The sequence below is a fragment of the Diabrotica virgifera genome, chromosome 5 (genome assembly GCF_917563875.1).
Source record: "Diabrotica virgifera virgifera chromosome 5, PGI_DIABVI_V3a".
Taxonomy (NCBI): domain Eukaryota; kingdom Metazoa; phylum Arthropoda; class Insecta; order Coleoptera; family Chrysomelidae; genus Diabrotica; species Diabrotica virgifera.
The window spans coordinates 125,089,818-125,104,980 of NC_065447.1; the positions used below are offsets into that span (position 1 = coordinate 125,089,818).

Genomic DNA, 15,163 nt, shown 5'->3' on the forward strand with positions numbered 1-15,163 from the left:
GAGTTATAATTTACCAAATTTAAATATAATCGTTTCTACTGATTCATAATATGTATACTATAATATAATATATTGAAGTTTTTAAATATTGCTAATATTATTAAAGTTTTTAACATTGTATTTTAATATACTTTGTTTTATTAATAATAATATTACCTAAGTATTGCACCTTGTTCAAAAAAAGTTCAAGATAAATACCGCGGTTTTTTCATATGAAAATGCAAAGAAAAAATATACAATTTGCAGAGTATGTAGATGCTTGTTTTTTGATAAAACAATACAAATTGTATGTAGGTAGGTAGAGTAGCAAAGCATTGAGTAGTTATAGCAAAAGTAGCTACGCCATCTGAGACATAATAAGGATGAAATTAGTTTTATATTTTCTTTTCTCATGGAGCATGCATGATGGAGAGTTTTTTAAAATATGTAACAAAGCATGTTGTTTTGTTATCTATGTTGCAAATATGTTGTTTTTTTTTTCAAATTACAAAATATGTTGTTTTCAATACAAGTACCTAATTGTTGTTATTATTTACTGAGCATTTAGAATTTTGACTAACTCTCGATTTCATAATAAAGTTAAAGTGTGTGTTACCTTAAAAAAAGCAATTGTTACAGTTAAAGAAAACTTTAAATTTAAAGTCCACTTTAACTTTATTAATATAAAATCGAGCGTAAGAAATTTTATAAACTTTGGAAAATAGCATTTCAAAAAAAGTACTGTAAGTATGCTGTATTTTTAATTTTTTCTCAAAAAATAAAACAAAACTCATTTTAAAACATATATTAAATTATAAACACAACACTAAATAAATAATTTTTCTCAACGGTTAAAAACCACACTTAAAAGTTTTAGAAATTCACACCCCAGAATCAAGTTACTCAAATTTTCAAACACCTCACCTGACACAGTGTCTCAAGTACAATTGCACGAAGCTGTTGATGTTATATTTTTACTCACATTAACAAAGTATTCATTTAGATTTCCAGGGTCTGAAAGGAAAAATGTTTAAGCTGGGTGAATTTTATTTCGAAGATCGTTTATTATGGACTAAGTTTCTTTTGCAACACTTTTAGAGCTTCTCAGACAATTTTGATAGTACGATTTTTTAGCTGATTTTATAAGTTTTAAATAGGTTTTCCTATACTTGCTGATATATTCAGTGACAGAGCCATTGGAAAGTAAATTTCTTGATGTAGAGTAGTGAACACATATTCATGGCTGATATGCGGATACCGGATACCTTTAGTAGTCCAGGGCCCAGGATTTGCGATGTTTTGGCTTAATTGTAATTAAAGGAAATGCTTTGTTGAACTTAAAAGCATATTAAAGCACATAAAAGCATATTAAAAAAATCACTGAAAAGTGATAATTTTAAAATTACAGGAAAGTGCCACTCGGAGGTTAAGCAAAATTAAATTAAAACTTGTAGCTACTTTAGTTTTTTCAATTTATAAATCTAGTTTAAATTAAACTAAAAAGAAATATATCTTTTTTGTAAACAAACACATTTAACGGCTAAACAGCTGGCTCCGGTTGGATGATACTGCGCAGGACGAGTGTAATATCCATCACCGTCTCGGAGGTAGGTGGGGAGAGATTAAATGTCCAGCAAACGACGCCAATGTTGCCAGATTCCTTTTAGCGGGAATTTTAAAATTTTATAGTCTAATGCCAGTTTGGTTTTAAATTTGACAGTTCTGTTTTCTCAAGTCAAAAATCTTAACCTTACTTTTACAAGTGCTTAGGATTATTATTTTATTTACATGTAAATTGAAACAATAAATATTGTACTGTGTCATAATTTAAAACTCATTATGTTGCAGTCTTTTCCAGTTGATAAAATTGTAATTCAAAAACTTTTAGGTATGTAACTTCCACATTATTATTTATTTTTTAAGTATTAAGGTTGATGTTGATATCAAAAATTTAGATTTCAAAGATAGTTTTATGTAGGTAGATATTAATAAAGTAATACTAGATAATAGAGTAGATACAAAGTAAGCTGTAAGTAGTATAACTGCCCATGTAATCACCTGTTATGTTGTTTTTTTTTAGATTTGCACTGTATGGATGGCACAGGAAGAGAAGGAGAATACAAGAACATGAAACATCTTATTATGAATATGTATGTGATCCTCAAAAAATTATTTTACAAAACAAGATAGATGAAATCCCAAGGATCCTGCAAAATGTTTATTTGGTGTACTAGTCGAATAATAGTATCTAAAAATATTGAAACTTATTGTTGTGCAGTAACATATTTTAAAACACATTACAGGCATGAGGACGATATAGAGCACTTACATAAATACCAAAATCAGATAAATATCTCTTCAAAGTTTATTTTGAGACTTTCTTCAAAAATGTAAGTAAAATATTTGCATATCGACGACGGAAAGGCAGGACTTCGTAACTGAAAAATTTTTATAACATGAGTTACTTCAGTTTTCGCTTTAGAATAAGTGTATCGGCAGCTATTAAGCAGCGGTTACAGCTGGGAAAGTTTCCGGAAGGCTCCCAAAAGGCTTTCCCAGCTCTAAAAGCTGTTTACTAGGTGCCGATACACTTATTCTAAAGTGAAAACCGAAGTAACTCATTTTATACAAATTTTCAGTTACGAGGTCCTGCCTTTCCGCTGTCGATATACACAATATAATTTAAAACAAGAATGTTACCACTAAACCACTTTTTAAATATTAATCATGAATATTTACTACAGTTTACAATTTCAAACTAGTGTGTTTGATTATCCTATAGGTACCTATATTTTACTTTTTTAGTAAACTTCAGACTGTTCAGGATAGCATAGGAGGTGAATTAAAAAGAATTAATTTACTTACAAGAAAAGATATCACAAACATTAAACTCTCTTATGGCATTGATTTGAAAGATGGATATATGTACAATGATGATGCAACCAGTGTTTATTTTTGGGTTGAATGCTTACAGACTCATGTCCAATATTATTTTACAAACAACAGGGCATACTAATGGATATTCATTCTGAATTTAACATTTATGATTTTTGTCTTATTTTCCTTAATGCTGTGCCAAAAGGAAATGTTAATTAAGTTTGGTAAATCCTTTATCACAATCGATGGAACTCATGGGCTCAATTCCTATGACTTTGAACTTATGACAGTATTAGTAAAAGATGAATTTGGGAATGGATTTTGTACTGCTTTCTTATTTTCAAATAGAAAAGATACCTACTTTAATTTACCAATTTTTTTAAATACATGTCTGTGTTGGTATTATATGTATAGTCAAATGTTTTCATATCAGGCATAAGTGACACCTTTTACAATGCCTTGTCAAATGTAATGGGTATTGCTCCTAATAGACTGTTAAGTGCCTAGCACATAGATAGGGCATGGCAAGTAAATCTTAATAAAATATCTGATACTGAAAAAAATCCTATTATGTATACAAGATCTATTAATGATGGTTTAGACAGTATTAATAGCTTTTTGGGTAGACTTCTAAGTGATGCAGATACATACAATTTTAGTAAGTATTTCCAGTAGAACTACTGCAATAGCATCCAACAATGGGCTTATTGTTATAGGAAGGGGTTGTGGAATTAATACCAATATGACCATTCAAAATTTTCATAAAATTTTGGATAAAAGAGTATCCGTTAGTTGTTATCAGTTAAGCTTAAAACTTGGCACTCATGGAGAGCTATACCATAATATATAATAAGTATATCTCATATTATTACATCTCATATTGTTCACTACAGTAGTAATGAGTGAGCCTGCATACACAGAACCATAATAATATATTATAGTTCGTGTATCTAGGCTCACTCATTACAATAGTGAGCAATATGAGATATAACATATTATAGTATAACTCTCTGTGCATGACCAGATTAACACGTTTGGTGCCCATCTCGAACAAGCTCCACTTGGCTAATACCACATACTTAAATCATTAATTTAGTTACACAGTACTACTCACATAAGTTATGCATCATCAGTAGCTTCGGTAAAACCTTCGTGATGCTACCCATATGTCATGGCCACTGAATGTGTTAAAGCTTGTTAATGTAGGAGAGTTATACTAAAATATATATCTTATATTATATTGCCTTAAATAGAAAAAATATCTTATTTAAATTGTATCCATGTAAGTTTTGATTTAATGAAATAAACTTTTTAATCAAAAAAGTGTTGTTTACTTGTGTACACCCAGCAATATCCTGATCATAGATAAATAATATAGTATTACCGGATCCTGATATGCAGACGCCAATAGGGCTTTTCATCGATTGTCATTTGTTTCGAGCTTCTGTCATGAGTCACATAATATTAATGTATCTACGTCATACGTCTTTGGTTTGTATCATTGGTATATACCAATAACGTACGACGTAGATATGTTAATATTATGTGAGACATGACAGAAGCTCGAAACAAATAGCTGTGAATGAAAAGCCCTATTGAATAGGGCATTTCATCGATTGTCATTTGTTTCGAGCTTCGGTCACGTGTTACATAATATTAATATATCTACATCATACGTGTTTGGGTTGTATCATTGGCAATACCAATAACAGATATGACTTAAATATATTAATATTAGACAACACATGACACAAGCTCGAAACAAATGACTGTGAATGAAAAGCCCTATATCATGTAAATACAAGTCATAAATATGTCTTTCTACAGTTAAAATTTCACAGCCTAAAGACGTGATTTATGTAACTTCTTAAGCCGTCACAAAATGACTGCAATAAGAAAATAGAATTTATTAGCTCGCCTCGCCTCCAGGTAAAGTAAAGGTGCTAGGCCACTAAGAATGTTTTTTAAATTTTTTTATTTTGCGGCTTTAGCGCTTAGCTATTTAGCCAGATACATGATGAGAATTAATACATATTAAAACTAATTCAAATTACTAGTAATTTTATTAATATTCTGAATAATTATGTAACCACTTAATACTAAAATAAAAAAGTGTCCATCTATACTATCCAACACATTTTCACCTTTGAAATCGTAAATCTCCATTCCCATTAAAAAATAATTTGTACTGTATAATAAGTATATTTCTTTTGAGCTTCATTTTTTTTTTCAAAATACTGCAGCATGAGTTTTAAATTATGACACAGTACAATACTTGTTTCAATATTTACATGTACATAAAATAATCCTAATTACTTGTAAAAGTAAGGTTATAAATTTAAGAATGCAGAACTCTCTTTTAAAACCAAAGTGGCATTAGACTAAGTTTAAAATTCCCGCTAAAAGGAAAAACGTAAATCTGGCAACAGTGCCGTCGTTTGCTGGACATTTAGGCCCGGTACTTTATGTCTCCGTTAACAGCCGGTTAGTTAACCGGGGTTTAATCGGGACAGAAATATATGCATAACATAGACATAAACGCAATTATACTTATTATTATATTCATAAATAATTATAATAATAATTATAATTGCTTTTATTACAACGCAAGAGGCCCTATGAGGTACTTTTCTGTCCCGATTAAACCCCGGTTAGCTAACCGAGGTTTAACCGGGACATAAAGTACCGGCCCTTAATCTCTCCCGAGGTAGGTGTAGAAAAGTGTTACACTTTTTTTCCTACAGCATTTCAAAGAAACGAGTTATACGCGTTCTACGACAGAAGTTGAGTGTATCGTGAAAAAAAGTGTAAACACTAGAAAAACAAAGAAACAAGAAAGTGTAACACTTTTACACTTTTCTTACACTTTTCAAGAACTAGTGTTACACTTAAAACAAAGGAACAGACCTAATGACACCTGAATACTTTTATATGTCTGTGACGTCGTGCTCAAGAGCACGTTCTGTGGTGGGATCACGATCAGTAGAATGGTAGAATGCTGACGTCACAAAAATAATTCTACAATCGACAATTTTGGTATCACGTTAACACGCTTGGGAAAGTAGAATCGGTGCTCGGCAATGTTCGGATATTCTACTAGCCATGTTAAAAATATCGCTTCTTCTTCTTAAAAATATTGCTGTTTGACGTGTGGTTGTCTTTATTTTGTGGTGGTTGTATTCAAAAAGCTAACCTAAAGAAAGATTAAATTTGTGATTATTTTCAATTTGTATATTTTTGTCTTGGGTTGTTTGGAACTATTTTATTAGAAATCACTAAATTTTTAAATTTTACCTGTGACTAGAGAACATTGTTATATTAAGGTATTTTTATGTAGGTATTTTTTCTATAAATTCCTGTTACTGTAAAGGAAAAATAACACATTAATAAGTTGTAGGTTCATATCATTATTATTAATATATTTTGATGTTTATATTAAATACCGATATAGTTCGACGTTCAGATGCTTCCTGCTCGGATACTTGGTCATATACAAAGAAATGAGCAATTAAGAAATGAAATAAATAGGTATAATATAGAGGAGAATAATGAGAAGGGAAAGTGATGCATTTACTTTAGGAGTTTGTAGATCTATTTATATCAACAACAGACATAGTGAACTATTTAATTATTATTAATATATTTTGATGTTTATATTAAATACTGATATAGTTCGACTTTTAGATGCTTCCTGCTCATATACAAAGAAATGAGCAATTAAGAAACGAAATAAATAGGTATAATATAGAGGACAATAATGAGAAGGGAAAGTGATGCATTTACTTTAGGAGTTTGTAGATTTATTTATATTAACAACAGACATGGTGAACTATTTTTTTGAGAGGCTTATACCTCATAATATGTGATAATCCGTTCATCCAAGCAGTGTTGAGCCTTCACTGTAAATTTTTACCTCACTTATTTTTATGCAATAAGTTCCTATCAAAGAGTAGTCGGTCAGAGCTATCAGTTATTTTTCGTCCGCTATAACTTTTCCCACGTGTAGCGATTCATTTTCAAACAAATTAAGTCAAAACATAAAGTGAAATGAACGTTGATGTGTATATACATTTTGTATACTAATATACTAAACACATCGGCGTACGTTTCACTTTATGCCTATATATAACTACTATATCAATTGCCTAAAATACTGTTAGCAACCGTTTAAATGATGTAACAAATTTAACAATTGAACATCTAAGTGAAGAGTCGATTATCTTTCCTACTACATTTGTTCAAAAAGAGAATTTTAAAAGAAAATTTATGCAGAAGTTTAACTTTCCTGGCTGTGTAGGGGCCATAGTTTGCACACATGTTGCTATAATTGCTCCAACGGAACGGGAACATAACTATCTTAATAGAAAAGTTATCTTTCTAAAAATGTAGAAATTGTAACACTCGTTATATAACACTACTTACTTGTAATATTATATTATGTACTATATGCTGCCAATAATCAATTTATAAAAATAATGTATTATCACATAATATATTATATTGCAAATATCACAAAAATTTGTAGTATTTGTTGATATTTGTGTTGAAAAAACTTTGACTAACAAAATAAAGAATAAGTAAAAAATTACAATCTTTTAGGTGTGTGATCCAGACTTAAAAATTTTAAACATCGATGCTAGATGGGGAGGTGCAACACATGATGTGGAGAAACTCAAATGTAAAACTTTTTTGCAGCAGATCGTTTAAAATAGAGATCAAAGCATTTTCCATTTCTATTCTGACAAAGATTACTTTCACTTCTTAGTTATCTTTGCTGGACGGTGAAGCTTTATATCTTATTATGAAGTATTTTGAACATAAAACTTTTGTTTTATGGATGCATTGATCAAATATCTTAAAGAAATGTTTATTTAAAGTTTCATAATAATTTTTATAAGTAGTTTAATATTATTACTTATTTTTGCACTAGAAATAATAATTGTAAAGCTTCATTGACTAATGGCCAGTTTCACCAAAGATGAATAGTAGTTTATTCGATGAATAAAATTATTCAACTGATAAAACTGACACAACTATGTTTCTCTAACGTCAAATAGTACTTATTTTATTTATTCATCAAATAAATATTTACTCTTCAAATGAATTGATGAGTTAATCTCACTTTAAATATCTATATAAAGAAAATTTGTCAATTTAATTTTAAATTATCAAACTATTCACTGATTTATTTGTTGTTGGTGAAACTGGCCATAGAGAGTAAAATTGCATTATTTTTCAATTTACATAAATTTGTGGTTTATTTGTGATTTATTCTTTGTTCTTATTTTAGTCTTGGTATGAAACAATGTTAAGACAATACTGTGTGCTTTTTCAGTCCTATGAAAGAAAATGTTTTGGATGTAATAGAGAAGTACTACAACTTTGTTATGAAGATTTGTCTTTATGTTATTTTTATAATGTTCATGGATTATATTTGTTTTTATGTTTTCTTCAGTTTAAATAAAGTTTGTTTTACCCATTATTGATTTTTATTTCAACCTGAAAATTATAATGATAATAGTAAGAGGATTCTGAGGTTTTTCTGCAGAAACAATGCATTTTTTGGGAAAAAATATTTCACAAAAATTAAGGTTAATTTTGTAAAAGTCAGACTGTCCTCTGTAGTTAATTTACATATATTTTTATATTGTTCTGAAGCTGCTTCTTTGTGATATCGTATGCAATATACTATTTTATTGTGAAATATTCCACGATTTAGTTAAAAATAAAATTTATTAACGTTTCAACTTCCAAGTCGGAAATCGTTATTGAAATACAAAATCTTAATTAATATTTTAGTACTCATTAATAAGTTGAATTAAAATTGATTATATTAATTTATATTTTATATTTCGATAACTGCTTCGGAAGTGGAAGTTAAAACATCAATAAATTTCATTTTTCACTTAAATTGTGGCTTTTTCCCAATAAAATAGTAAATCATATATTTTTATTAACTAAACTTATGCCTGGTAGCACCAACAAATCTTAAACTCAGCTCAGCTCATAGATATGGCCGCTTTAAGTTTCACTCACATTGCACCATAATTTTCGATTCTTATCTAAATAAATTAAATAATCCATTGTGCCAAGCTGAAAACTGATCTAAGACTCAATGATGCCACACATACATATATTTCGCAATCTGAGCTTAAGGCACGTCTAAAGTTTAATAAGATCTGTTGGTGCAACCAGGCATTAAACACCTTTATATAGGTAAGCTTTCAGAATACAAATAATGTGCAAAAGAATAAGCATTTTAATCAAAAGATTAAATTCAAACAAATTTTTATAAAAAAACTACAAATAACTTATTAAAAACAATCACAGTGAAGGTCAAACTTTTTTTTATCTGCATCAACCACTAGGGTTATTAGCGGTAGGTTTATATATTTACTATAAGTATGGGTTGTTAAACAGTATATAAAATCAAAATGTACCTACAATTATGTAGAAAAAAGTTTTATTCATCTAAGAAACATACAGTGTAAGTAGATACATTCACCAATCTATTTTGAGACAAAATTCTATTCTGTACAGGTTTAAGGTACCAGTATCACGAAGAAATAAAGTTGATGTCTCCAAATAAAGGAAAGCCAAACATGTTATTTAGGTTTGTTGCTTCGTTATCCTGCTATACTACATTCGCTCTCCCGAGATTTTTTTTGACACTGACGTTAGTAATTTCTTTTTTGAAAAATTCAGTTGTCAGAAGTGACTGGAAATTACTACAAAACCAACGCACCTACTCATATCCAATATTATTAATAGTAAACAGACATAAAAATAACATAAACCTTACGCCAATCAATATTTATTTATTTAAACCATTATAATGTATTGATAGCAAATGAGAAAATTATTTATTGTACAAAATAAAAATATTTTGTAGAAATAAACTTCACAAAATTTTATGAGATGAGTAGACACTCCCACTATTTCTAATAATTCTTCTTTTTTTAATGAAAGATTAAGTTGATTTGAGTTGATTTTAGCAGTTAATAGTGTGAGGTAGGAATTTTTGTGTTGTACGTTTCCTATTCCGAATGTCTCAAAAAAAATCTCGGGAGAGCGAATGTAGTATATTAGTTATCTCAAAATAAAAACTAATTGTATTTTTGCAAAACAGTCACTATGAAAAACCACGAGAAACTTTCTTTACATGTCTATGAGAAAAACCGTTGATTGAAATATTATGTAAAACATATTAGTGAACATAAACAATAACAATAAACAAGACAAAAAATACGGAAGCGGGAAAAATAAATATCTGTCATATTGCCATATTGGTTCTGTTTTTGTTTATTAACATGAGAAAGAAAGAGATTAACCGTCCTTTCTACAGCTAAGAAGTGGTAGTTTGAGGAGGATTTTTATTCTACAAGGGTGGGGATAAAATTCGACTGGAAACGACCATTCTATTCATCGTGATACCAAATTTACGCTTGCAGGCGATAATCGACGGTTGCTAGGCAACGTGACGTCAGCATTCTACCATTCTACCGATCGTGATCCCACCGCTGTTTTATAAACGAGTCTTCTGCTTTTCTCGGCCAAGATTGATTTTGACGAGAGCTTATTTTCCCGACTAGGCACCCCCCACCAACTAAGCTCTAAGAACAGTTTGACGTTCTATGAATTTGGACTTACCTAACTTTATTTGGTAAACGTAAACACTAGGCACTTATAACATAACATTTATATTTATTATACCTACTTTTGAAAAATATACGAAATACCTACTTACCAATAATTATTATATTGGAACTTTCTTTAAATTTTTTGAAGAACTGAAATAATAATGAAATAACTGTTCACATTTAACAGGTGGCATTTTACTGCTTTATAAATAAATAATTATTAAAAAATTACGTTCTACCCGGAAAATTTTTTGAGTGTCTCTACCATTATTATTGTGAATTATTTTGATTGAGTTTTGATATTATTTGTTTTTATTCCTAAAAAGATCAATTCTGAAAAGGAAATCTTTTTCCGATTTAGAAATAAACAACAAAATGGACATTACTTTTCAAGAATTCCAGATCATTAAAAATAAAAAAACTGATCACATGCTTTTACAAATAATATATACATATAGTATTTTTACTACAAAAACGTTATTACGTAGGTCAAAATTTTTGACGTAAGAGAACTGTCAAAACATTAGAATGTGACTTTTCATTATTACCATGTTTATAATAATCATGGCAATAATGAAAAGTCACATTCTAATGTTTTGACAGTTCTCTTACGTCAAAAATTTTGACCTACGTAATAACGTTTTTGTAGTAAAAATACTATACCCATATATGGACAGTCCATTTAAAACTACAAAAGAACTGCTATCATCTACCCTGCAGTAAAAAACCCTGAAACCATGGAAAAGAAAGTGCGAAGGAATGGGAATACCAGCAAGAAACAAATACCTTTATATTGGCTCCGTGCGTCTCCCCTCTACGTACAGTCACGTGATACGCTGTCAGATTTTGTAAGGACGTTTTAACATTGAGTCTTATGGGATTATTTTGTTAAACTTGAATATTTTATTTTGTAGTAACAATAACCGAAAAAAATTGTTAGAATTCATTAGTTATTAATTTATACTGTAATTTATAGTGCAACAAAAATATTTTCTTTTTCGTTAATAAAGATTTATTGACATAAACTGCGATAGTGAGGTTATGTATACAAAATCAAACTGATAATCAATATTGGAAAGTGAAGAATTTATATCAGATTAAGTGCGTTTTTAATTTCTGTTTATATTAATACATAATATCACTAGCGTGACACGGCATTTTTTTTAAATGTCTCATTTAAACATACACAAAGCGTCCTGATAAAATTTCAAAAAACCGCCACCATGAGCAGGTCAGTCGATTTTGCTTTGACACTTTGTTAACGCTCGGGGCGAATATGCTAAGTTTTACTGCTGATCAAATAGTGATCGCACAGGATGAATATGACCTCGGCTTTTTGATGAAAAAACTGGAACAGCAATACACAAATAATGGAATGGAAATAGACCGAAAAAAAAATTGAATACCTAACAAAAGAGAATACAGAAATAGAGCAGCTGCAAATAGACGAAGGTCAAAAAATCAAAGGAACAGACAAATAAAAGTATTCAGGTTTCATTATATCAAACAAAGGAACAAGTGAACAAACAAAAAAGAAACATATAACACCATGACAAGAAGTACCTATCCTGATTTACAGATGTGAAAATCGGATAATAAATAAGAAAACCAAAAACAAAATAAGATCAATAGAGACGGAATTCCTAAGCAGAAGCTGTAGAGTAACAAGAAGAGATAGAATAAATCACACAGAGATTAAGAAAAGAATGGGAATGAACTCAAATATAAGATTGCATAGAACAGAAGAGATTAATCTGTTACGGACAGGTCAGGAGATCAGGCAAAAAACATTGGATAAAAGAGTGGAGCCTGATAGGAAGAAGGAAGAGAGGCAGACTCGAAGATCTTTCAGAAGAGATAAAGTGGACCAAGCAATGGAAAGAATAAATCTGCAGTAAGGGACTGGCAAAAGAGAAAGAATTGGAGAGAATGGTTGAGTGAACGAATACAGTGAAAACAATAAATTTTCATAAACGAACCATGTTTCAGACATTGTGGATCAGTTTAGAATTTGTTATAAGGATATATTTCTGATTGAAAATTAGAATATTCAATTAAAGACATGTTCAACATAAAGTGTATATTAAGAATATAAACTATTAATAAATACAATAAAACAAAGGTTTAAATATTTATTATAAATGTTAAATTTTATAGTATTTTATAACATGTTTATAGATTAGTACTCATAAATGGAATATCTTCTGTGTTAACATATTCTCTATCAATATCAACAACTATGTTATCTGCCAGTACTTCATGGGTTTTATAAATCTTTCAGTAGTTGTTTTGTATAGGTATACCACCAAAACCATACAATAAATAAAAACAACTCATAATATAAGTTTTTAATGTTATTAAAACTTGATCTGTGATATTAGGCTCATCATACCTACCTAAAAAAATTCCATTAGATATAAATATCAAGCAAAAAGTATCATAACATGTATTTTCATGAAAGGAAGGTTACCTATACTTACTAAAGAATTACATAATGGAAACCAGGGACCAGCTCTTGTATAAATTATCTCACAGTATTTTTATGGAAACTATAAACCTTAATAAAAATTTGTTATCATCAAATTCTTTCATAACTTTTTTCGTTCTTGTATGGTACAGGTTCAAGCGTTATTTAAAAAATATATTATTCTTTCATCATCACTAAATTGTTCCTCAAATTCTAAGGATACATTTTATTAATATAAAACGTAAATTTGATAAAATTAAAATAGTTCACTTATACAAAAACAATAACAAAACACTTTTATAAATGTAAGTGTAAGGTTAGATTGCTCTAGCTGGTTGGTCATGGCCATTTTCAAACTTCCCGCCATTCGTTAAATACGTGCACATATAAACAGTAGTGGGGGTGCAGAGTCGGGAAATTAAGGTAGAGCTTAGTCAAGGTTCATACTCACTTCTGTAACGTGAATAGTGAATATTTAGAGAGATATTGCAAATTTAACACAGCCTACGTTGCGCTATTTACACCGCGCTATGTTGACAGAATTGACATTTCTCAGACGTTTCATAAATGCAGATATTGCTTAACATTTTGGTTGCGGTATTTTACGGCTCGATTAAGATTAGTTGTTGTTTATCTAATTTGTACTCAACATCCAGAATTTAATTTAGATGGAAGAAAGGTTTGTATTTTCTTCCAAATATCGGGCAAGAGAAACAAATGATCCTTGAATCCTTGATCCTCTTCATGTTTTCCTGATCTAACGTAAAATTTTCTGGAGAAGTCAATGGATTTTGACATAAAACTTGTTTTAATAAACACAAATCGTCATCAGACGTAAATCTACTTTGCTACTGTCTGAGGTACCCATTTTAGCAAATTATTACGAATAAATTTGGTTTAAATGAAAGGTAAACAACAAACATAACCTGAAAACAAAATAGCGCAACGAATACCGCACAGCGTAACGACTCCCCTAATAACGGCAGGCCGTATTTCCAATAACGCAGCGTAAGCTAGATATCACATCTGCGCATGCTCTACTGTCAAAATAACGCGTGCTGTAATACAGCAAGTGCAAAAAAGACTCAGCAATATCTCTCTAATGTCTAAGAACCGTGGGTAGAGCTAAGTTCTTATGGAAATCCAACGTTGCCAGTTGATCTTGAGAAAACTGTCATCTGTCATTTATGAAAAGTGATTGATTTTTATTTTTTGCCTTGTTTTCTGTTTTGTTGCCCTTGCCAGTGTATTTTAGCTTTTAGTTGCTTTTTGAGTTTTTTTATTAAGGGTTTAGGCGCAAAATTTCGGCTACAATGCTTTTTAACTGCATTAATTTTTTGCGAATACTGAGAAAACTAATAAATATTTTTGAAAAATTTAAATACAGAATGAAAGATTACATTATTACCCAGGGCTGAAAGTCCCTTGGAATAAACAAAATTTTTTTAATGAGATATGTATTTGAAATTAAAAATCACACACTTTCTGTTTTTTTTTCACAACTGTAACTTATTAAAATAAACATTATGGAAGTTTTCAGGGACTTTCGGCCCTCGGTAATAACGTAATCTTTCATTCTGCCCTTAAATTTTTTAAAAATACTTATTAGTTTTCTCAGAATTAAAAAAAATGAATGCATTTAAAAAGCATTAGAGCCGAAATTTTGCGGCTACGCCCTTAATGGCATAGACATTAGTCATTCAGTCAGTTGTAATAACAAATATACAATCCTATCCTTAATACAATACAATAATAATAATCCCATACAATACTGGTACAATAAAATGGATATCGGATAAGATGTACACCTGGTTCCAAAAAAAAACTGATACGACTCTTGAAGCGTATTTTGTAGAAAATTGAGCAGTGTATTTTGAAGGATAAATACTTAATATTTACATACTGTCAATGTCACTGCCAAATCTTAAAATTTGTCAGATAGCTTATTCTGTTCCACGGTTATTAGATTTTATTATTAATCTTTATTATTAATACTTTCTCCGCAACTGAGAGTATCTTATCAACTGTATTGTTTTTAAACAATAGATGATAAAATAAAAATATTGACAGTTCAAAAATGTGAACATTATTGCATTGTGTGTGGCCTAAGTTTGGGCTGAAAACTGAAATGTATTACATTTTTACAAAATTTTGGAATATGTTTAATTACGTAGACCAATTTTAACAGTTGTTTTCAATA

General features: G+C 29.7%; 2 long non-coding RNA genes across 2 annotated transcripts; one reads left to right on the forward strand and one right to left on the reverse strand.

The window, feature by feature from the left end:
• The first annotated feature begins 5,822 nt into the window (after positions 1–5,822).
• Positions 5,823–8,335, forward strand: LOC126884386 (uncharacterized). Its single transcript, XR_007698006.1, has 2 exons — positions 5,823–6,189; positions 8,147–8,335. It is a non-coding gene; the product is annotated as an uncharacterized LOC126884386 (long non-coding RNA).
• Positions 8,336–12,614: 4,279 nt separating this feature from the next.
• LOC126884382 (uncharacterized) lies at positions 12,615–13,618 on the reverse strand. Its single transcript, XR_007698002.1, has 2 exons — positions 12,977–13,618; positions 12,615–12,892 (listed from the first exon to the last, which is right to left on the reverse strand). It is a non-coding gene; the product is annotated as an uncharacterized LOC126884382 (long non-coding RNA).
• Between the last annotated feature and the right edge of the window lie 1,545 nt (positions 13,619–15,163).